This window comes from Neoarius graeffei, chromosome 12 (assembly GCF_027579695.1).
Source record: "Neoarius graeffei isolate fNeoGra1 chromosome 12, fNeoGra1.pri, whole genome shotgun sequence".
NCBI classification, from domain to species: domain Eukaryota; kingdom Metazoa; phylum Chordata; class Actinopteri; order Siluriformes; family Ariidae; genus Neoarius; species Neoarius graeffei.
Genome location: NC_083580.1, coordinates 34,147,767 through 34,172,201, shown reverse-complemented (window position 1 = coordinate 34,172,201; position 24,435 = coordinate 34,147,767). Strand labels below are relative to the sequence as shown.

General features: G+C 44.4%; 1 pseudogene; it reads left to right on the top strand.

Annotated features, from left to right (window-relative positions):
• Window positions 1-444: 444 nt before the first annotated feature.
• LOC132895819 (U2 spliceosomal RNA) lies at window positions 445-532 on the top strand (annotated as a pseudogene).
• Window positions 533-24,435: the final 23,903 nt, after the last annotated feature.

The window sequence follows — 24,435 nt, the reverse complement described above, 5'->3', positions numbered from 1 at the left end:
GAATGGACAGCAAGACACTGAGCTTCAGGAAGCGATGAGAAAGAAAGTGCTTATGAATCACCAGGATGTCTTGGCAGTCTACCTACCCAGGATGGTCAGGACTTCTGGAGATCACTGGCCATACAGGACACTAGGCCAGCAGGTGACTTGGGTCCCCACAGTAGAAGCACAACCCCTCCCAATGTCTTCTCTCTCTTTCGGAATGGGGTGTTTGAGTGTTCAAAACCTCCATGACTGTGACTGTGTGGACTGAGTCAGAGCATGGGTGGACTGCAAGGAGGGACAGTTCTGGAGGAGGTGATCAAGTTTAAAAGCCAACTCTATGAGATTCCAAAGTGTGCTGCTCATCTCTGCATGCCAACTCAGTAAGGACACCGGGGTCCAGCCCCTCATGGAAAATGGGCGCTTTTTTTTTAAAGTGTGGGCTTGTTCCATCTACTGACTATTGCTTCTCAGTCTTTTAATTAAGATCAAGTGTAGTATCTGTTCTTATCAGTTTAATATCTGACCTAGTCACTAGTCTGAAACTTCCGGGAGTGTATGCTGGCATGTCTGTCTGCCGCTACTCACTGGACCTGATCCTCTGTTGTAAACTTTGTTTGGAGTCTACTTGGATCTACTCGCTTTTTACGGATGTATACTAAATGGACATCACCTAACCTGAGATTACTATTGTACCAATTTAAATAAATGTTGGATTACTACTTTCAGCTGGAACTTGCTTTCTCTCCTGTGGGTAACGCCAATGATTACTCTCAGCCGCGAACAAACTCAGACTGTTTGGCATAGGCATGTGTAAGTTTTCTCATGTTTGTGCTTGGGTTTGTGCTGTAGTCACCACTGCCCTCACTGATTTGTGTCAGTCTGTGTGTTCAGGTTGATGGCCTATCGAGGTCAAAATGTGGTTGTGTATAGTTAGCTAACCTATCTATGCGTTCTGGCGCCGAAAGTTGGAGTAGCCTCAAACTTTTCTGCCGATTGCTATGGATTTTATGTAGCGTTACTATTGGGTGTTCTCTAACCTAATGTGTGGCCATGGGCTTATCGTATATCCCAGCCGAACTGCTAAAAAATTAACTCGTCATCCCTCCGTCTAAATGTGGATGTCTACAGCCTGTGCGTCAACCTTTCCATCACTCGCCGGCCTCACTACATACACAGAGGTTCTCGTCACAAAAATACAGAATTCTTGGGTGTCATCCCCACCTGAATATCCACAATGTCTACTTGTCCTTCGTCTACAGCATTCAGAAAGGGAGGCATAAATTATGGAAACCTTACGACATTACCATCGAGCCTTGCTCCTCTGCCTCCCACTAACTATATCCCTGTCCACTGGTTGCCACGTTCCCTCCCTGTAAACAGAGTGTCCCATGGTGGAGCTGACGTTAAAAACCTGTGTTCCCTGACGTTCCACAGGATTTTACCGGCAGCAACTACACAATGATCGGACTCCTTTAATGCCAAATTCGTTCTGTTCAATGCTAGGTCTCTATCAAATAAGACATTTATTTTAAATGACATTATGTCATCTCGTATGCTGGACTTTTTATTTTTAACAGAGACTTGGTTAGCCATTGGTGACAGCTCTCCTTTTGGAAACCTCTGCCCCTCCCACTGCAGCTTCCTGAACTCACCTAGACTGACTGGCCGTGGGGGTAGTATAGCCACCGTTTTTAAAACTTGCCTTAATTGTAAATCTGTGCCCACTGATACTTATTCCTCTTTTGAAGTTCAAGTTCTCAAAATCCATGTCTCAGTTCCTATATTATGTGCTTTTGTCTACAGACCTCCTAAAACCATCAGCCTGTTTATTCAAGAGTTCTCCGACCTCTTATCGATTCTGGCCTCCCAATCTGATAAACTCTTAATATTAGGTGATTTTAATATACATGTTTGTTGCCCAACCAAACCCATGGTTAAAGAATTTGTAAACTTAATTGACTCAGTCTCTGTCAATCGTCTCTGGTCCAACACATTATAAGGGCCACACTTTAGATCTTGTCCTATCCTCTGGCCTCTCTGTGTCTGGTCTTGAAATGGTTCACACGGGAGTCTCTGACCACTCCTTGATCGTGTTTGATTCCTCTTTACCCCACCTCAGTCCAAGCCCTCCACTGCCCCCCCTCGCTGACCAGGTGCATAAACTCTGCCACAGCCTTACATTTCTCTAACACTTTCATGGTCTCACAAGCTCAGCACATTTCTTCTGTCCTCTCTTCCTGTAATGATACAGAGGAGCTACTCTCTCTGTTTAATGCCTCCTGCTCTGTCACTCTAGACTCTGTAGCACCCTTTAAACCTAGACGGCCCAACCTTACTTTTGTGTGCACCCCTTGGCTAAATGACTCCACCCGTTCCTCAAGACAAGCCTGTAGGAGGGCGGAGCAAAAGTGGAAAAAAAGACAAGCTACAAGTGTCTTATGAGTTGTTCAGGGATAATTTAAAAGTGTATCAATGTACTGTAAGGAAGGCCAAAGAACAGTATTACTCAGACTTAATTTCTACAAATGCCCACCGACCTAAAGTGCTGTTCAACACCATAAATTAAATTTTAAATCCTGTTACCACTGCTGGCACATTTACCCCATCTAATGAATCTTGTGAGTGCTTCTCAACCTTCACCAACAAAATTGATCAGATAAGAGCCAGTATCATTCCCCCACTATCAGACCCCTCAGATTCTCGTGCCATCACCTCCCATTTCCAACACTTTGTCAGTATCACGCTCACAGCTAACAGAAGTGGTTCAAAACATGAAGCCTACTTACTGCCCTCTGGACATCCTGCAATCACATCTCTTTAAGGAGGCTTTCTCTATCCTTTGCCCATTGTCTTGGCCCTAATCAACAGCTCCTTAATGAGTGGCAGTGTCCCTTTGAGCTTTAAACATGCCATTGAACAGCCACTCCTCAAGAAACCCTCACTTGACTCGGACAACCTCAAATTATAGACCCATCTCCAAGCTGTCTTTCATGTCAAAGATTCTAGAAAAAGTTGTTTTTAACCAGATTTCCTCTTATTTGAAAGCATTCAATATTTATGATACATTTCAGTCTGGCTTTAGATCTGTCCACAGCACAGAATCTGCTCTTTTAAAAGTACACAATGACATCCTTCTCACTATTGACTCTGGGTCTTGTGCTATTTTAGTACTGCTTGATCTAAGTGCAGCTTTTGACACAATTGACCATGACATTCTTTTTAAAAGATTAGAGGAAGATGTTGGTTTGAAGGGGCAGGTACTAAAATGGTTCCACTCCTACCTAACAAACTGACACTCCTCTGTCAGGATTGGAAACTGCTCATCCTCCTCCACCCCTATCAAATGTGGAATCCCTCAAGGCTTCATCCTGGGTCCCCTTCTGTTTTCTTTATACATGCTTCCACTTGGGTCAATTTTTAAGAGACACAATATTTCCTATCACTGCTACACAGATGATACTCAGTTTTACCTGCCAGCTTCACCTGATCCCCACTCCACAAACAGCCTCATTAGCTGCCTGAATGACATTAAATGTTGGATGGCAGGAAACTTCCTTCAGCTGAATGACAGCAAGACTGAGGTGGTCATCTTTGGCCCCTCCAATTCAGCCGCCAGTATCACCCCCACCCTTGGTCCCTTGTCTGCATATTTGCACACAGTGAGGTTAAAAACCTTGGTGTTTTTATGGACAATACTTTGAGTTTTAACAAGCAGACGGCAAATGTGGTGAGAGGTAGTTTTTATCATTTGAGAAACATTGGAAAGCTAAAACCAATATTAGCTCCAAAAGACCTAGAAACAGTTATTCATGCTTTTATTACTTCTAGGTTAGACTACTGCAATGCACTTTATCTGGGCTTGCCTCATTCCACCCTCACACGCTTACAGATGGTCCAAAATGCTGCAGCTAGGCTCCTTACTGGTATAAAGAAAAGGCAACACATTACTCCCATCCTAGCACAGCTACACTGGTTACCTGTGAGGTACAGAATTGATTTTAAAGTATTGCTATTTGTTTTTAAAGCCCTAAATGGTTTGGCCCCTCAGTACATTTCTGATCTCCTCATACCTTGTTCTGCTCCCATATCCCTCAGGTCTTCATCACAACTTGGAGTCCCATTCTGCCAGGATTGGAATGCGGACATCACAGGGAAATCTCAGGGAGGGGGTGTGCGCATGTACATCAACAAGCACTATTGCAGCTCTGTGACAGTGAGGGAAAGCCTCTGTTCGCCTGATGTGGAACTCCTGTCAGTGTCGCTCCGCCCATTCTACCTGCCCCGTGAATTCCCCCAGATATTCATCACAACTGTGTATATTCCCCCCAAAGCAAATTCGTCTTTTGCAACAAGCAATGTTTTTGAGGTAGTGCAGAAACTACAATCAATGGCACCTGAAGCACCACATTTCATATTGGGAGATTTTAATCATGTGTCATTGAAAAAGTCCTTAAAGAACTTATCAATATGTTACTTGCACAACTAGGAAGGACAAGATATTAGACCTCTGCTATGGTACAGTAAAGGGAGCTTATAAATCAATTCGGCTGCCTCCATTAGGTTCTGCTGACCACAATTGTGTGCTCCTTCTTCCTGTATATAAAACTGTACTAAAAAGTGAAAAAATACAGACCAAAGAGGTCAAAATTTGGTCTGACGAATCGACTGCTTGTCTCCAAGGGTGTTTTGACTGCACCGATTGGGAGATGTTTAAAGACTCCTGCACAGACATTGATTAACTCACTGATGTGATTTGTTCTTATATGACTTTGTGAGAATATGATCATTCCCACCAAAAAGATCAAGGTGTACCCCAGTAACAAACCCTGGATGTCCAAGGAAGTCAGGGTTCATCTACAGCAGAAGAGGCTGGCCTTTAATTGTGGGAGACCTTCTGAACTTCAAGTAGCTAATAAAGAGCTGAGAAATGAAATTTCACAGGCTAAACAGAAATATAAAACTAAAGTAGAGAGTAAACTAGCAGATAAGAACCTTTTCGCTGCCTGGTCTGGTATGAAGACAATGACAGGCATAAAACAGATGAAGGGCTCCTGCATCACTATTGATGGTTTCGGGTCAAATTGGGATCTAGCCAATGCTGTCAATAAATTTTATTTACGATTTGACTAGTTTGACTTCAGTGAGGAAGTTAAGGAGTTTGAGAGATAATCTTAAAGATGACTAACACTTAGTACTAGAACAAAGAAAAGTGGAAAAGTGTCTCCTTTCTCTCAAACCAAATAAAAAAGTCCTGGACCTGATAAAATAAGTGGAATCTTAAGTCATGTGCAAGACAACTGAGCCCAATCTTTCATTACATTTTTAATGTATCACTGAGTCAGCAAAAGGTGCTCAGGCTGTGGAAACAAGCAGAGGTTACCCCTGTTCCTAAAGTCAGCAGACCTAAAACGCTGAATGATTTTAGACCAGTCACCCTCACCTCTCTTTTAATGAAATCATTTGAGAAAATTGTTAAGTTGGAGCTTCTAGAGAGGACTGCACATGCACTTGACCTCATGCAATTTGCTTATAGGGCCCACAGAGGCATTGAAGATGCCACACTTACCCTGCTAAACCTTTTATTTAAACATCTGGAGAGGAACAAAACTCACATTAGATTGACTTTTATTGATTTTTCATCAGCTTTTAACTCCATACAACCTCACATTTTAGCCATGAGGCTTGTTGAGCAGTTTCAGCTTAGGGCCTCTGCATGCTCTTGCGACAAGGCTTTCGCAGATAGCTTTTCGCAGACAGTTGTAATTTATCGTTGAGCGGGGAGTAATAGGCGTGCGTGATGTTATTCACCGCCACAACGCAAGGGGGTGCGAAGTCGCAAAATCGCTAGGAGTAGTTGGTGGGTGTGGTTAGTGGAGTGTTTATCCTCCGGTTACTTATAATGACTAGAACTGGAGTCGTATAGATGTACGTACTTCCTCACTTCCTCGATCAACCGCTCTTCGTGCTGCTCCATCTTCGCTCGTGTTTTTAAAAATGGCGGTCGTGAAAACAAACCAAACTGGGAAAGTAAAGAAGTGGAAGTGCGTGTACAGCGGATGTAGAGTGGACCAATCAGAGCCCTCTTGTCTGCGACGCTGTCTGCGAGGCTTCTGCGGTGGTCACAATATTTGGGAAGTGCGCGCAGAGCGTCTGCAAAGGTGGGGGGGCTACGCAGACGCCATCTGCGACACCATCTGCGAGGACTGCGTTGTCAGCATAAATTGGCCTTTAGCCATAATCTGGTGGGTTGGATTTTAGATTTAACAGATAGAACACAGAGAGTCAAAGTGAATGGCATTTTATCTGAGTCACTGTGCTCCTCTACTGGCTCACCTCAGGGATGTGTTCTCTCTCCCTTACTTTTTATCCTTTATGCAGATATGTGCAAGAGTGTCTATGAAAACAGGCACATTTTAAAATTTGCAGACGATACAGTCATTGTAAGTTTGCTGCACAATAATGAATCCAGCCATGGTCCTGTATTGGAGGATTTTATCAGGTGGTGCAATCTTTCTTTTTTGGTGCTTAATACATCCAAAACAAAAGGACATGGTTATTGATTTCAGAACTCAGGCTCCAAACCATGATCCCACAGTCATTAAGAAAGGGCCAATCTGTTGAATGCGTGGATAATTACAAGTATCTTGGGATTGTCATTGATGACAAATTGACTTAACAAGAACTGCGAAGCAGTATGCAAGAAGGGACATCAGCGGCTGTTTCATCTTCGGAAACTGTTCTGTTTTAACATTGACAAAACTATGCTGACCCTATTTTATTGTGCTTTTATTGAGTCACTTTTCTTTTGCCTTGGTTTGGTAATCTGTCACTACAGGACAAAAACTCCCTGAACCAAATCATTAAATGGGCTGGGTGGCCAATTGGGAAGCCTCAACTCACCAGGTCTTCTCTTTATGACACACAGTTACAATGTAAAGCTACCTGTATTCTCAAAGATGTCTCACACCCTTTGCACGGTGAGTTCCAGCTCCTTCGCTCTGGTCGTCGTTTTGGGGTTCCGAAGGGAAGGACAAAACGGTACAGAAAGAGCTTTGTACCAACAGCAATTGTATTGCTGAACAGTAAGGCCCAGAGGTGAACAATCTTGTTCATACTGAACAATTGATGATGAAGCACTTTTTAAAGACTATACTTTTAAGGATTTTATATGTTAGGATGTGTGTATGGGCGGCACGGTGGTGTAGTGGTTAGCGCTGTCACCTCACAGCAAGAAGGTCTGGGTTCGAGCCCCGTGGCCAGTGAGGGCCTTTCTGTGCAGAGTTTGGATGTTCTCCCCATGTCCGCGTGGGTTTCCTCTGGGTGCTCTGGTTTCCCCCACAGTCCAAAGACATGCAGGTTAGGTTAACTGGTGACTCTAAATTGACCGTAGGTGTGAATGTGAGTGTGAATGGTTGTCTATGTGTGAGCCCTGTGATGACGTGGCGACTTGTCCAGGGTGTACCCCGCCTTTCACCTGTAGTCAGCTGGGATAGGCTCCAGCTTGCCTGCGACCCTGTACAACAGGATAAAGCAGCTAGAGATAATGAGATGACATGAGATGAGATGAGGATGTGTGTATTGTTGTTGTCTTGTCTGTCACAATGTATTTTACGTAGTTGTTATTTTGTACTGGGATCGCTGAATTCCTGCCTGCACAATGAATTTACCAGTACTATGGTATGGTACAAATAAAGAAACCTTGAACAACTTTTTTCAGTGCCCCGCACACGCCTAAAAACCAAAGGTGACAGAGCCTTCTCTGTTGCTGCCCCTAAGCTCTGGAACAGTCTTCCTATATATGTCAGATCCTCTCCCACCATTGATTGTTTTAAATCCAATTTAAAGATGCCTTTTTTTCTCCCTTGCTTTTGGCACAGTCTGAGGTAGCAAATTCTATTTTCATTTTTAATTTTGATTTTATTTTCAATTTTCATTAGTGATGTCAAGTCTACCCCTTTTAATTATTTTAATTACTTTTATAAATTGTTTTGTTCATTTATCCTTATATTTTACATATTTATGCTATTTTTCTACTTTTTTGCTAGCTTGGATTTTAATCTAGTCCAATTTCATTATTTATTCTGTTTCCCTGTAAATGTTGTTCCAAATCTTGTGTTATGTTGTGAAGCACTTTGGGGCTAACTTTGTTGTATTTAAATGTGCTATATAAATAAAATGACTTGACTTACTGCCCGCTGCCAACGTGCGAAATTCCAGCACATACCAGTTCATACATTCCAGTTCATTTCCCTTGTTGTAGAGTGAGCAGCTTCGCCCCAACTTCAACTCCCACTGGCTGATGACCAAACATTCTCTGGAAGAGCTCTATAAAGCTATCATATGACACATGATCTCCTCTGTGAGACCAGACAGCCGTGGCCCATTGCAATGCACAACCAGTAAGCAGGTTAACAGTGATCTTTTGCTGTTCAGACATTCCCATTAGAGTGGTGAAATATAGATAACATTGCAGAAAAAAAAGCCCTTACACTCAGACACTTCCCCAGCATACTTGCTTGGTTGAGGGATGGCTGTAGCGGAGCGTCTGTCTGAAGGGCCTGTGAAACAGCAATGGCAAGCTGAGAAAGGCAAATATAAATGTTGCTGAGCATCTGCTGATGTTCACCACACAGGCGTCCTTGAGCTGAAAGCGCAGTCTGCTTTGCCCCTTCTGCTGTGTCCATGATGGCGAAGTATACTGTTAGGCAGAGGTGGAAAAACCTGGGTGCAGAAAGTAAAAACCCTGCCACATTTTTGCTCCAGCCAATTCAATGAACCAGCTGATCCTAATTACCACATCCCCTAAGCCAGGTTGATGTGCTAATTGGTGAAATCACCTGTGTTGAGAGCACAGGCAGAAGGAAAACCTAAGCAGGACTTTTACTTTGTCAATCCAGTTTTTCCACCTCTGCTGTTAGGGTGCACGCACTTACAGACACAAACACAGGGGAGAGTGGGTGCATTGCAAACTGGTAAACAAATCCAAATCTTGAGATGAGAATCAGAGTTAAGTTTGGGCTAGGGGTCAGTCAAATCAGTAAACAGGATGTCAGAGGCAAATAACAGTCTCAAGGTTGAGAGAATAATGTAGTGTGGGTGGTCAGAAGCACTAAGAGTCAGGTCAAACCAACAACAGCTTGGTATGATCACATACCTGATGCAGAACAATATTTTGCAATGAGCTAGAGTCTTTGGCATGCTTATATAGGGTGTTGGAATAAGGAACTGGTGTAATCCCAATCAGTACTCAGGAGAGGTGGTGCTTGGGAGGTGCTTGGGTGCTGTGGTGCTTGGGAGTTTTAGTCTGTGGTGGCCATGCTGGAAAGCTGCCATGAACTAGTGCAGTCACTGACACCTACTTAAACTAGAATGGACACGAATGATGTTTTCAATAGGTTTTCTGAGTTATCAAACTGAATATTAATGTCTCCAACAACTAAGGCTTTGTCTCAGGAAATAACCAGGTCTGAGATAAAATCCGCAAATTCAGAACATGGCCCCGGGGGCCTGTAAGTAATGGAACTGACTAGATAGACTTGTTTTTTGTGGCTACATATGTTGTTAGTATGAAGAACTTCAAACATTAATTTATGTCCACGTTTTTGTGTCATACCTAGATCATAATTATAAATAATGGTGATGCCTCCTCTGCTAGGTAGATGAGGCTGGTATACATATATAATTGTATCCAGGAGGACTATCTTCATTTAATGCTACATACTCATTTAGTTTAATCCAGGTTTCTGGTAAACACTTCTCCTCTTGTCCTCCAGCTGCTGAAACCAGCAGCTGGAGGACAAGAGAAGTCGGAAGCAGAGGCGATGGGAGTGGGCCCTCAACCCACCATCCAACTTCATCTGTGTCAACTGTGGAAGGGACTGTTATGCAAGAATTGGACTTCTGAGCCATTCTTGACGCTGCTCCCAACTAGACTGATGACCAGCCAAGGTGCTACCATCATCTCTTGAGATGGACAGGTGACAGCATATAATTGTATCCAGGAGGACTAGCTTTGTTTAATGCTACATACTCATTTGGTTTGATCCATGTTTCTGATAAACACAGTACATTAAACTTCTGATCAGTAATAAGTTCATGAACAATGAGCCCTTTGATGTAAGAGATCTAATATTTATTATTTAGATCAAAGGTGCTGGCAGTGGCCATACAATCAGCATGATCTACTTTTATATTAATTAGTTTATAAGAATGCTGATGCCTACTTAAACTAGAATGGACACGAATGATGTTTTCAGTGGGTTTTCTGAGTTATCGAACTGAATATTAAAGTCTCCAACAACTAAGGCTTTGTCTCGAGAAATAAACTGAGCATTTCGATATTTTTGTATAGGTTGGGGAATATACACAGTCTCAATATAGTGGAACCTGGGTGACCACTCTGTGCAGCTAGCAGACAGTTAGTTTTGCCCATTTGTCTGATCCCTGGATTGTCACAAATTAACTCGGCCTGTTCTGAGACTATGAGCTATCCTGCAAGAAATAAGAACAGCAACTTCCCGAATGGGATGGATACCATCCCACCCTAACAGGTCAGCCTTGCCTTCAAAACTATTCAAATGATCTATAAAGCCCACATTGTTTTCAGAGCACCACCTGGACAACCAGCAGTTCAGTGACCATAACCTGTTGCAAGCTATATCGCCACATGACACTGGGATGGAGCCAGAGCATACGGACATTGCGTTCGCTAATTTACACATCTTAAAGTTACTCTTAGTGCCCTCAGACTGACAAAGGTGTATCTCATTTGCTCCTAAATGAATAACTTTGAAAACCGATGCTTACTTAAAACATGAAGATTACTGAAGAACTAGAGACCAGAGGTTTAAGCTGTGACACATGGAACATGGGGTGGATGTGTCACATGGTGAGTGGTAGTGCCAGTCTGATGGAACATGGGTTGATTACCTTTTTCATGAGGAAGGGTCCTAGGTACCTGGGAGCCAGCTTGCTGGAGACGGTTCTTAGTGGCAGATGGCATGTGGAGATCATGACTCGTTGCCCCACCCGGTAAGTGGGCGCCTTAGAGCGGCATTTGTTGGCCTGCCTCTTGGATGCTAGGGTGGAGCGAATGAGTTTTCTCCAGGCCAATGCCCACATCCTCCTGCAGCGGTGTATGAAGGTCTGGGCTGAGGGTACGGCGACCTCCTCCTCTTGGTTGGAGGAAGAGTGGTGGTTGATAAAGTAGGGCGCACTGGAAGGATGAGAGACCTGTGGCAGATGAAGGCAGAGTGTTATGACCGTACTCAATCCAGGGTAGGTACTTACTCCAAGAACTGGCATCCCTGGATGCCATGCACCTGAGTGCAACCTCCAAAGCCTGGTTCGCCCATTCTGCCTGGCCGTTGGTCTGTGGGTGGAAGCCTGAGGAGAGACTAGAGGTGGCCCCGATGAGTTTGCAGAAGGCCCTCTAGAACTGTGCAGTGAACTGAGGGCCCCAGTCAGAAACGATGTCGGTGGGTAGTCCATGTAGGCGGAAGATGTGGTGGATGAGTAATTCTGCAGTTTCTATGGATGAGGGGAGCTTGGGCAGAGGAATGAAATGGACAGTCTTGGAGAAACGGTCAATGACAGTGAGGATGCATGTGTTGCCACCTGAATTGGGGGTCCAGTGATGAAGTCCAGGGTGATGTGAGACCGAAGTTGATGTGGAGTCGGGAGGGGTCTTAGCAAGCCGGCAGGGGGTCGATTGGCTGTCTTATTCAGGGAGCATGTGTCGCAGGCTGCCACGAACTCCTGGACGTCCTCTTTGATGGAGGGCCACCAAAAGCGCTGCTGGATGAGTGTCAGGGTTCGGGCGGCTCCCGGATGACAGGCCAGCTTGGAGCCATGACCCCACTGCAGCACCTGGGCTCGCACAGGACAGGGAACAAACAGATGGTTAGGAGGAGTGTTGTTGGGGTTACCTTCACCGAGGTCCTGCTCCAGGGCTTTCTGCAAGAGCATCTCAACCTCTAGAATGGTGGCTCCCACCAGGAAGCGTGGCGGAAGGATGGTGTCGGGCAGCTTGGATTCCTCTTGGTGAGAAGAGAACATCCTGGACAAGGCACCGGGTTTGCCGTTCTTGGAGCCTGGGCAGTAGGAAAGCATGAAGTTGAACCAGGAGAAGAAGAGAGAGCAACGGGCTTGACAGGAATTCAGGCATTTGGCGGACTTGAGGTATTCCAGATTCTTATGGTTGGTCCAGACTAGAAAGGGGAGCTCTGACCCCTTGAGCCAGTGCCTCCACTCCTCCAAGGCTAGTTTAACAGCCAGTAGTTCTCGGTTGCCAATGTCGTAATTCCGTTCGGCTGGGGATAGCCGGCAGGAGAAAAAGGAGCATGGGTGGACCTTGTCACTGGCCCTCTGGGATAGTATAGCTCCAACCCCTGACTCGGAAGCGTCGACCTCAACAATAAACTGCTTGGTCGGATCGGGTATGGTGAGAATGGGTGCTGTGGTAAACCTGTGCTTGAGCATGGAAAAAGCTTTCTGTGCTTCCTCCCCCCACTTGAATTGGGTCTTGGTTGAGGTCAGGGCTGAAAGAGGTCTGGCCACCATGCTGAAGTTGTGAATGAAGCACCTGTAGAAATTGGCGAGTCCTAGGAAGCGCTGGAGCTCTCGTCTCGAAGATGGAGTGGGCCAATCGGCAACTGCCTCGAGCTTGAGGGGGTCCATCTGGATCCTTCCCGGGGAGATGATGAATCCCAGAAATGAGACAGAGCTCTGGTGAAATTTGCTCTTTTCCACCTTGACGAATAACTTGTTCTCTCGCAGGCACTGGAGGACCTGCCGGAAGTGACCCCGATGTTCCTCCAGGGAGTGGGAGAAGATCAGGATGTCATCCAGGTACATGAAAGCGAAGATGTTTAGGAAGTCCCTTAAAATGTCATTAACGAGCGACTGGAAGACTGCGGGTGCATTGGTCAGGCCGAAAAGGACCACGAGGTACTCGTAGTGATCAGTGGTGGTGTTAAGGCCATCTTCCACTTGTCCCCCCTCCCTGATCTTGAGGAGATGGTATGCATTGCGTAGATCTAGCTTGGTGAATAACTTGACTCCCTGGAGTAGTTCGAAGGCTGTGGTCATGAGCAGTAGTGGGTAGCGGTTCTTGACCGTGATGGCGTTGAGACCCCAATGGTCAATGCAAGGGTGGAACAACTTGTCCTTTTCCATGAAGAATCCCACCCCTGCTGGGGAAGAGGAAGGATGGATGGTCCCAGCTGCCAAAGATTTGGAGATGTACTTCTCCATGGCTTGCCTTTCGATGGGAGAGAGAGTAGAGTCGTCCTTTGGGTGGTGTTGTCCCAAGTAGGAGGTCGATACCACAGTCATAGGGTCTGTGAGGAGGGAGGGACACTGCTCTGGTCTTGCTGAAAACAAGTTTGAGATCCAGATATTCCAAAGGCATGTGAGAGGTCGGGGAACTCGCTGGCTGAAGGCTGCGGTGGTTTGGCAGGAGGCAGAGCGGAGTTCAGACAGGAAGCTAGGCAGGACTCGCTCCAGCCTCGGATGGTGTTGTCAGCTGGGGGTTGTGCTGCATTAACCATGGTAATCCTAGAATGATGGGTACGTGGGGGTTGTTCATGATGTGAAGCTGGATGGTTTGAGTGGTTACCAAAAATCTTTAGGGTGAGCGGGGCGGTAAGGTGGATGATGCTGGTCAAGCTGGTGCCATTGAGTGTCAGGACAGTGAGAGGGACGTCAAGAGCAAGTAGCGGGATTCCCAGACATTTGGCAGTGGTGGAGAAGATCAGGTTCCTGTCCACCCCTGAGTCAATGAGGGCCTGGAGGTGGTGATGCTGGTTGTCATGGATAATGATGACAAGAAGTAACGGACGATTAGCGAGGGACTGGTTCCAAGCATTGCCCACCAGGGCCCCTTGATTCACTGGTGGGCTCCTCCTTTTAGCAGGCAGACTTGGCAGATGTGTCCCAGCTGACCACAGTAGAAGCATGCTCTACTGGCAATGTCGTTCCTCGGCTGACACCCGAACCCGGTCTACCTGCATGGGTTCGACGGACACGGCAGGAGGTGGAGAGGAGGTGAATCTGGGGCGGTTCTTTTCTCTCTTCCGTTGCTGGATCCGAGTGTCGATGCAGTTGGCGAGGTCCATGAGGCTGGAGAGGTCTAACGGCAGTTCCCATGATACCAACTCGTCCTTGATGGCATTGGACAAGCCGTGCAGGAACTCGTTGATCTGGGCGTTCTCGTTCCAACCGCATGAAGTGGCCAATGTCCGGAGCCCGATGGCGTAATCCGAGGTAGACCGGGACCCCTGCTGCAGCTCCATGAGCTCTCTGGCCGCCTCCTGGCCAGAGAGAGAGCAGTTGAAAGTTTGCCTCATCTCCTCAGAGAAATCCTTGAAACTGGAACAAAAGGGTGCATTGGCATCCCAGACTGCAGTTCCCCACTTTCTGGCCTTGCTGTGAGGAGCGTTATTGTATGTGCTACCTGGGAGCGTTCTATGGGGAAGGCCAGAGGTTGCAGTTCTAGAATCAATGAACATTGAGACAAAAATGATCTGCAAGTACAACCCCGATTCCAAAAAAGTTGGGACAAAGTACAAATTGTAAATAAAAACAGAATGCAATGATGTGGAAGTTTCAAAATTCCATATTTTATTCAGAATAGAACATAGATGACATATCAAATGTTTAAACTGAGAAAATGTATCATTTAAAGAGAAAAATTAGGTGATTTTAAATTTCATGACAACAACACATTGCAAAGTTGGGACAAGGCCATGTTTACCACTGTGAGACATCCCCTTTTCTCTTTACAACAGTCTGTAAACGTCTGGGGACTGAGGAGACAAGTTGCTCAAGTTTAGGGATAGGAATGTTAACCCATTCTTGTCTAACGTAGGATTCTAGTTGCTCAACTGTCTTAGGTCTTTTTTTGTTGTATCTTCCATTTTATTATGCACCAAATGTTTTCTATGGGTGAAAGATCTGGACTGCAGGCTGGCCAGTTCAGTACCCGGACCCTTCTTCTACGCAGCCATGATGCTGTAATTGATGCAGTATGTGGTTTGGCATTGTCATGTTGGAAAATGCAAGGTCTTCCCTGAAAGAGACGTCGTCTGGACGGGAGCATATGTTGCTCTAGAACCTGGATAAACCTTTCAGCATTGATGGTGTCTTTCCAGATGTGTAAGCTGCCCATGCCACATGCACTAATGCAACCCCATACCATCAGTGATGCAGGCTTCTGAACTGAGCGCTGATAACAACTTGGGTCATCCTTCTCCTCTTTAGTCCGAATGACACAGCGTCCCTGATTTCCATAAAGAACTTCAAATTTTGATTCATCGGACCACAGAACAGTTTTCCACTTTGCCACAGTCCATTTTAAATGAGCCTTGGCCCAGAGAAGACGTCTGCGCTTCTGGATCATGTTTAGATACGGCTTCTTCTTTGAACTATAGAGTTTTAGCTGGCAACGGCGGATGGCATGGTGAATTGTGTTCATAGATAATGTTCTCTGGAAATATTCCTGAGCCCATTTTGTGATTTCCAATACAGAAGCATGCCTGTATGTGATGCAGTGCCGTCTAAGGGCCCGAAGATCACGGGCACCCAGTGTGGTTTTCCCGCCTTGACCCTTACGCACAGAGATTCTTCCAGATTCTCTGAATCTTTTGATATTATGCACTGTAGATGATGATATGTTCAAACTCTTTGCAATTTTACACTGTTGAACTCCTTTCTGATATTGCTCCACTATTTGTTGGCACAGAATTGGGGGATTGGTGATCCTCTTCCCATCTTTACTTCTGAGAGCCGCTGCCACTCCAAGATGCTCTTTTTATACCCAGTCATGTTAATGACCTATTGCCAATTAACCTACTGAGTTGCAATTTGGTCCTCCAGCTGTTCCTTTTTTGTACCTTTAACTTTTCCAGCCTCTTATTGCCCCTTTCCCAACTTTTTTGAGATGTGTTGCTGTCATGAAATTTCAAATGAGCCAATATTTGGCATGAAATTTCAAAATGTCTCATTTTCGACATATGATACGTTGTCCATATTCTATTGTGAATACAAGATCAGTTTTTGAGATTTGTAAATTATTGCATTCAGTTTTTATTTACAATTTGTACTTTGTCCCAACTTCTTTGGAATCGGGGTTGTACCTGGTTCTCCATTGTAGAGTTGAGGTGCTGGAAGTCTCGGTTCATGGAGAAAGGTGGTGGCAGGAGCTGAAGTAGGAGATGGCTGAGCAGGCGTAGGCACGGCTTGACAGCACTGTATCTGCGTGGTGAGAAGGTTGAGTGCATTGGACAGGGTGGCGAGGTTCTGGGTAATTTGTTGTAGGTCTTGTTGGTGGGTCCTGAGGAGAGTCCCTTGCTGCTGGATGGCCATTCTCAGATGGGCAAGTTCCACTGGATCCATGTTGGCCAGCACATACTATTAGGATTGGTGGAGGTGTGGTGGAATTAGGATCCAGAAGCAGAACACAGACTGTAATTCAATAAATAAAATGATTTAATCCAGAGAAGAAAGGGCATGGCAGAAAGGTAAACAAACAGGACAATAAACAAAATGGCAAAAATAGTCAGGGCAAAAAGAGACAAACAACTTGACAAAAACACGAGACAGGCAAAGACAAAAACGCTAGTGTAAAAAACCATGAACAAGAAAAAAAACCCTTAGTGCAAAAAACATGAACCAGAAAAACACTAGTGCAAAACCCATGATCAAGATAAGTAACTAGAGGGGAAAAGAAAAAAAAATACCATGAGTGGCACAGAAATGGCTAGAGTAGCAAACGAAACGTTCTAGCAAAAACAGAGTCTGAGAATGGCCTTTAAATAAGCAGCAGTGAAAACCAGGAAGAGAGTTCAGGGGAGAAGGAATTCCTGTCCCGGATCTGGATCGGTACTGGCATGAGAGATCTGTAATCTCCGGAGTGGATGTCTGGGGCGGAGCATGACAAAGAGCTCTTTTAGGTTTCTCAGAGGGTGTTTCAGTGAGGAGAGCAAATCTGTTAGACATGTGAAGCAGAGAGGAGTGGTGCTCCAGTGGGAGAGCCTCAGTGGTGGCTTTGGCTCTGCGGTTATACCACCAAGATGTCAACCATTTGCCCTGCTATGAGGGCTATAATGCCAGAGTGTGTGTGTGGGGGGGGGGGTTTGCTAAATCCACTTTGGGCATTCAGACTTTCCCCTACAGAAACTATACTGCAAAAAAATGATATCTTAGCAAGTGAAAATAGTTGAAACAATCTAACATTGCCTATTAGAAGAATACAAGACACCAATTCTGAGATTATTAAACTTAGTTCTAGATTGCAACCAACTTATTCTAAGATGTCTTATCAAGTAAAAATATGTCCATGCAGCAAGATAATTTCACTAGTATTAAGTAATTTTCTCCTCAAATTCAGTTTTCAATTTTTTTGCAGTGTACACTGCTCTCGTTCTCACACCCCTCTCTAGAGTTTAGATGTGCACCTCTAAAGCTGCAATCTTCTCCATCATGGAACTATCTAATGTACACTTCTCACAAATAAAGCTATTACTAATGACAGAGGAAGAATGACTAAACATCTTGCACTCAACACACTGAAAAAGCTGAATGTGTGCCATGATAAATGGTTTAGGCACCTTAATCAAAGATCTGTTGATATTAAGGCAGATCCAATGTGTATGGCCTCCACTTGCTGCCTTTGCACGGGGAAAGAAAAAACTTCTGGTCTTTGGCATTCTCCAAAAAAAAAAATTAAATGCAGAAGAAGGAAAAGTGAAAATACAACAAAATTTTAAATGATAGTGTCCTGGGGCGGCACGGTGGTGTAGTGGTTAGTGCTGTCACCTCACAGCAAGAAGGTCTGGGTTCGAGCCCCATGGCCGGCGAAGGCCTTTCTGTGTGGAGTTTGCATGTTCTCCCCGTGTCCGCGTGGGTTTCCTCCGGGTGCTCTGGTTTCCCCCACAGTCCAAAGACATGCAGGTTAGGTTAACTGGTGACTCTAAATTGACCATGGGTGTGAATGTGAGTGTGAATGGTTGTCTGTGTCTATGTGCCAGCCCTGTGATGACCTGGCAACTTGTCTAGGGTGTACCCCGCCTTTTGCTCGTAGTCAGCCGGGATAGGCTCCAGCTTGCCTGCGACCCTGTAGAACAGGATAAATCGGCTAGAGATAATGAGATGAGATGAGTGTCCTGAACCTGCTTGGTGAAAAAAAGGGCCATATGGCTTCTTTGAGGGAATGGAATCTGCTTGTCCTCCACCTGTGCTTTCACCATGGCCTTAAAGCAAACTTGCTGCTCAGTGTGCAGATTGAGGATGACCAGGGTTGAGGTTGGCTGGGATCGAGGTGGCAAGGGACTGAATGATGTCAGCAAATGGCGAGGACTCTATAGTATCATGGTAGCCCAACTCTCTTGGGTTTTAGAACATCTGTACCAAGAATAGAGCCTTGGAACCTCAGAAAATAGGTGTGAGAGACTGAAGTGGTGGCAGATTTATAATTTATTAATATTTCACACTTCTCATCCAGCTGCTCAAACCTTGACACTCTGAAGTGCTTTGAGGACTGTAATGGAGGTCTTTAATGTTAAACTCTTTCAGGTCACTAGTTGCTTTGTCAAACAACCACAGTCAAAACACAAAATTGTTTAGCCACATCTTTGCAGCATAGGTTCTGCACGACCTTCTCTCTTGTTAATTACCCACAAATAGACACTCGTTCATAAAATCAGCCCGTTCCTTTCTCCCAGACTCTCCCCTCCATTCAACTCCTGCTAAACCACATCCTTACTGAATCTTCTTCACTTTAAATATAGTCAATCAGTCATGCTGGTTGGTGCCAATGATTTAGCAATTTGCATGAAGCTAAACGGTTATCTGCAACCTTTCTTTACATTTTAGTTGCTTTACTTTCATAGCTAAACCAAAAGCAAACTTTTGGACATCAACCATGTTTTAGTTCATCTACATGTGTAGCAAGGGAAATATTGTGTATGTGTAATATTTGCCCAAGCTATTAATTTAAATATGTGATGGTATCTTCAATGTGTTCACAACAATAATCTAGTGTAGATATATTGCATTACTTCTTCAAGCTAGGACAAAGAAAAGCAATGGGAAATTTGATGTTCAGGGTTCTAGGATTCTTTATTGCCATCAGCAACTGTGTACATGTACACAGTAAGATGAAACAGCATATCTCCATGGATTAAAGAGTTGAAGAAGCAGCAGAAGAAGAAACAGACTTCCCAAGTGACCTGCATCTGGTGGGTCAGACCCGAAATATGATATCCAAACCAGCTGACCCACCAAGACATGAAAAAATCCACATCAGAAAAATCTCAAGAACCAAATCAAATCAAATCAAGTTTATTTGTACAGCGCTTTTAACAATAAACATTGTCGCAAAGCAGCTTTACAGAATTTGAACGACTTAAAACATGAGCTAATTTTATCCCTAATCTATCCCCAATGAGCAAGCCTGTGGCGATGGTGGCAAGGAAAAACTCCCTCAGACGACATGAGGAAGAAACCTCGAGAGGAACCAGACTCAAAAGGGAACCCATCCTCATTTGGGCAACAACAGACAGCCTGACTATAATATTAACAGTTTTAACAGGTATAACCCTCAACTGTCCTCATGGGGCCGTCCTTCACAGGAGTGGGGCGATAAAACTCCGACCAGACACAGGGCACCAGGATGGATCAAGCAGGTCCGAGGGGCAGAAGAGGCCAGCATCTCAATCCCAGGATCAACATGTAACTCAGAGGGACAGATGGGGGGGGGGAAGAGAGAGAGAGAAAGAAAACACGTTGTTAGGTATGCCCTAAAAATGACAAGTATTAAATCTGTGTGGTAGGCTCGCAGAGACGAGAGTCTTTACATCAGGCATAACACACAATGGCATGTTGCTCGCAGAGACGAGAGTCTTTACATCAGGCATAACACACAATAGCATGTTAATATGGTAAAAAATATATCATGACCTGCTCTGGCTGGATGCTTGATTGGGTGATGGGAGCACACTCCTCAGCAATGATGAGATGCAGATGGGACCCTTAGGCCTGGCCAAGACAATTCAGTTACATTTCACCGGGTCTGGGACATGCAACAGAATGTCTGACGGCCGATTCCCTGCAGGCTACGATAGCCAGTCGAGGTCCCCACCGTCTCCACCAAAAGATTTCCTGTTGACTCCATGTAACTCAGAGGGACAGATTTGGGGTGAGGGGGAGAGAAAGAAAACACAGGTGGTTAGGTATGCCCAATGTCACCTGAATAAGTAGGAACAGTATACATATTGCACCGAGTACAAGCAGGGACTCTGGCAACTAACTATGACAGCATAACTAAAAGGAGAGAGCCAGAAGGTAACACAGGCATGAGGGAGCCCCGGGACATAAAGCAGCCAGCCACTACACCGTCAACAAACTTGAGTGAGCAAGCGAGTGGGGACTGACAGCATCCATACATCCCAGTTTACCAAAACACTCTATGTCTGAGGACCCTCCAGATCTACTCCTTTACCTCATAAAACACCATTAACAAAAGGCTTGACTAAACAGATATGTTTTCAGCCTAGACTTAAATGCTGAGACTGTGTCTGATTCCCGAACATTACTTGGAAGGCTGTTCCATAACAGTGGGGCTTTGTAAGAAAAGGCTCTGCCCCCTGATGTAGCCTTCACTATACGAGGTACCAGCAGATAGCCTGCACCTTTTGATCTAAGTAGGCGTGGCGGGTCATAGAGGAGCAGAAGTTCACTCAGGTACTGTGGTGCGAGACCATTTAGTGCTTTAAAGGTCAATAGTAGTATTTTATAATCAATACAGAATTTGATTGGGAGCCAATGCAGTGTGGATAAGACAGGCGTGATGTGGTCATATTTTCTAGTTCTAGTAAGGGCTCTTGCTGTTGCATTTTGAACTAACTGGAGCTTGTTTATGCACTTATTGGAACATCCAGACAGTAAGGCATTACAATAATCCAACCTGGAGGTAACGAAAGCATGGACTAGTTTTTCTGCATCATGCAATGACATTAAATTTCTTATCTTTGCAATATTTCTGAGATGAAAGAAAGCTATCTGGGTGATGTTATCAATGTGAGTTTCGAATGAAAGACTGGGGTCAATAATCACTCCGAGGTCTTTTACTGCTGCACGTGAAGAAACAGAAAGGCCATCCAGAGTTACTGTGTAATCAGAAAACTTACTTCTAGCTGTATGTGGTCCTAGCACAAGTACTTCAGTCTTGTCAGAGTTGAGCAGAAGGAAATTTATAAGCATCCAGTGTCTAATATCCTTAACACATTCCTCAATTTTATTAAGCTGGTGTCTCTCATCAGGTTTTGCAGAGACATACAACTGTGTGTCATCAGCATAACAGTGGAAACTAATACAATGTTTACGAATAATATCGCCCAGAGGTAACATATATAGAGAAAAAAGCAGTGGACCCAAGACAGAACCTTGTGGAACACCAACCTTTACCTCAGTACGTCTAGAAATATCACCATTTATATCAACATACTGATAACGATCAGTTAGATAAGACCTGAGCCAGGAGAGGGCCATTCCCTTAACTCCCACAACATTTTCTAGTCTATCCAGAAGAATGGAATGATCAATGGTATCAAATGCTGCACTAAGGTCAAGCAACACAAGTAGCGAGACACAGCCCTGATCAGACGCCAACAGTAGGTCGTTTACTACTTTAACCAGTGTTGTCTCTGTGCTATGATGAGGTCTAAATCCTGACTGATACATTTCATGGATGTTATTCCTATGTAAATATGAGCATAACTGCTGTGCCACAGCTTTTTCAAGGATCTTGGAGATAAAGGGGAGGTTTGATATTGGCCGATAATTGGACAGCTGACAGGGATCAAGGTCAGGTTTTTTAATCAGGGGTTTGATAACTGCTAGTTTAAAGGATTTGGGTACATAGCCAATCATAAGAGAAGAATTTATTATTTTTAGAAGCGGTTCAATTACTCCAGGCATTATCTGTTTGAATAGATGTGTCAGTAAGGGATCTAGTACTCAAGTTGAGGCTTTTGATGTCGAGATTAATGAAAGTAATTCAGTTTCTTTTAGGGGAGTAAAAAATTCTAACTGATGATCTGATACAGTTATATTGTTAACTACAAGGTCACTTTCATTGTCTAACCTTAAATTAGTAGTTTGAATTTTTTGTCGGATATTCTCAATTTTGTCATTAAAAAATTTCATGAAGTCGTTGCTACTACATACTGCAGGTGTGCATGTGTTGATAGTGGACTTATTCCTGGTTAATTTTGCTACAGTATTAAATAGGAATCTAGGATTATTTTTGTTATCTTCTATTAGGGAGGAGAAATATGTTGATCTCGCAGCACTAAGAGCTTTTCTATAGTTCAGGAAGCTCTCCTTCCAAGCTAATTTGAACACTACCAATTTTGTTTGACGCCATTTACGTTCCAATTTTCGAGTGGTCTGTTTTAATGTGCGAGTGTCATCATTATACCAGGGTGCTAATTTTTTTTCTCTGACCATTTTCCTTTTTAGAGGAGCTACATTATCTAAAGTATGGCGGAATGTTGACTCTAAGCATTCAGTTGCCTGATCAAGTTCTGCAGGGGCTGACAGTGACCCAATCAAAGTTGACAGCTCTGGGAGATCATTTATAAAGCTCTGTGCAGTAGTTGACGTGAAAGTACGTTTAATACAGTAGCGTGGTGAGGTGCATATATTATTACTCAGACATATTTTGAATGAGATGAGACAATGATCTGAGATAACTTCAGACTGTGGAAGTATGACTATATTGTCTACGTTTAATCTGAATGTTAGTATTAGATCAAGGGTGTGACCACCATTATGGGTCGGTCCTATGACATTCTGCTTAATCCCGACTGAATCTAAGATGGACACAAACGCTGTTTTTAAAGGGTCTTCTGGGTTATCGAAGTGAATATTAAAATCTCCGACAACTAAAGCTTTGTCTAAGGAAATAACCAAATCTGAGATAAAATCTGCAAATTCAGAAAGAAACTCAGAATATGGCCCCGGGGGCCTGTAAATAATAAGCAATGGAATTAACTGGGTAGACTTATTTTTCGAGGCTACATACATTATATGAGTATGAAGAACTTCAAATGTATTAAATTTATAACCAGGTTTGTGTGTTACACCTAGATAATCGTTATAAATAACCGCGACGCCTCCTCCTCTGCCAGTTAGACGAGGCTGGTGTATATAACTGTATCCAGGAGGACTCGCTTCATTTAATGCTATATATTCATTTGGCTTAATCCATGTTTCTGTTAAACACAGTACATTAAACTCCTGATCAGTAATGAGTTCATTAACCATTAGCGCTTTAGATGTAAGAGATCTAATATTTAATAGCCCCACCTTTAGATCAAAGGTGCTGGCAGCAGCTGTACAGTCAGTCTGATCTAATTTTATATTGATTAGGTTACTGGAACAAACTCTCTGAAAATTTCTACCTTTTTGTTGAGCTCGGGGAACAGACACAGTCTCGATGTAGTGGGCCCTGAGTGACGACTCTGTGCAGCTAGCAGACAGTCGGTTTAGCCTGTTCGTCTGCTCCCTGGCCTTGGCTCTGGATTGTCAGAAATTAACTAGGCCTGTTCTGAGACTATGACCTATGCTGCAGGAAATGAGAGCAGCACCTTCCCGAGTGGGATGGATACCGTCCCGCCCTAACAGGCCAGCAGTGCCCTCAAAATTAGCCCAATTATCTATAAAGCCCACACTGTTTTCAGAGCACCACCTGGACAGCCAGCAGTTCAGCGACCATAACCTGCTGTAAGCTACATCGCCACGCCGCATTGGGATGGGGCCAGAGTATACTACAGCATCGGACATTGCCTTCGCTAATTTAAACACCTCTACAAAGTTACTCTTAGTAACCTCAGACTGACGAAGGCGTATATCATTAGCTCCTGCATGGATAACTATCTTTGAGAACCTGTGCTTGCCTAGGACCCTAAGATTACCTGCTATGTCTGGCGCCCTGGCTCCCAGTATACACCTGACTAAAGCTGCTGGTGCCCCTAAAGGCTGAGCTAATTTCACGTGCCGTATGATAGAGTCCCCTATAACCAGAGCTCTTTCAGGTTTCTCAGTGGGTGCATCACTAAGGAGAGCAAACCTGTTCGACACGTGACACGGAGAGGAGTGGTGCTCCCGTGGGCGAGCCTCAGCGGTAGCTTTGGCTCTACGCTTATGCCGCCGAGCCGTCACCCATTCGCCCCACTGTAAGGGCTCTAATGCCGGAGTTGGGGGATTGCTAACTTCACCTAGGGCATCCAGACTTTCCCTAACAGAAACTACACTGTTCTCACGCTCACTAACCTGCTCAAAAGCCTGGACACGCGTTTCTAGCACTGAAATCTTCTCCGTCAGAGAGCTAACTAATCTGCACTTATCACAAGTAAAGCTAATAGAGCTATCGCTAGTGACGGAGGA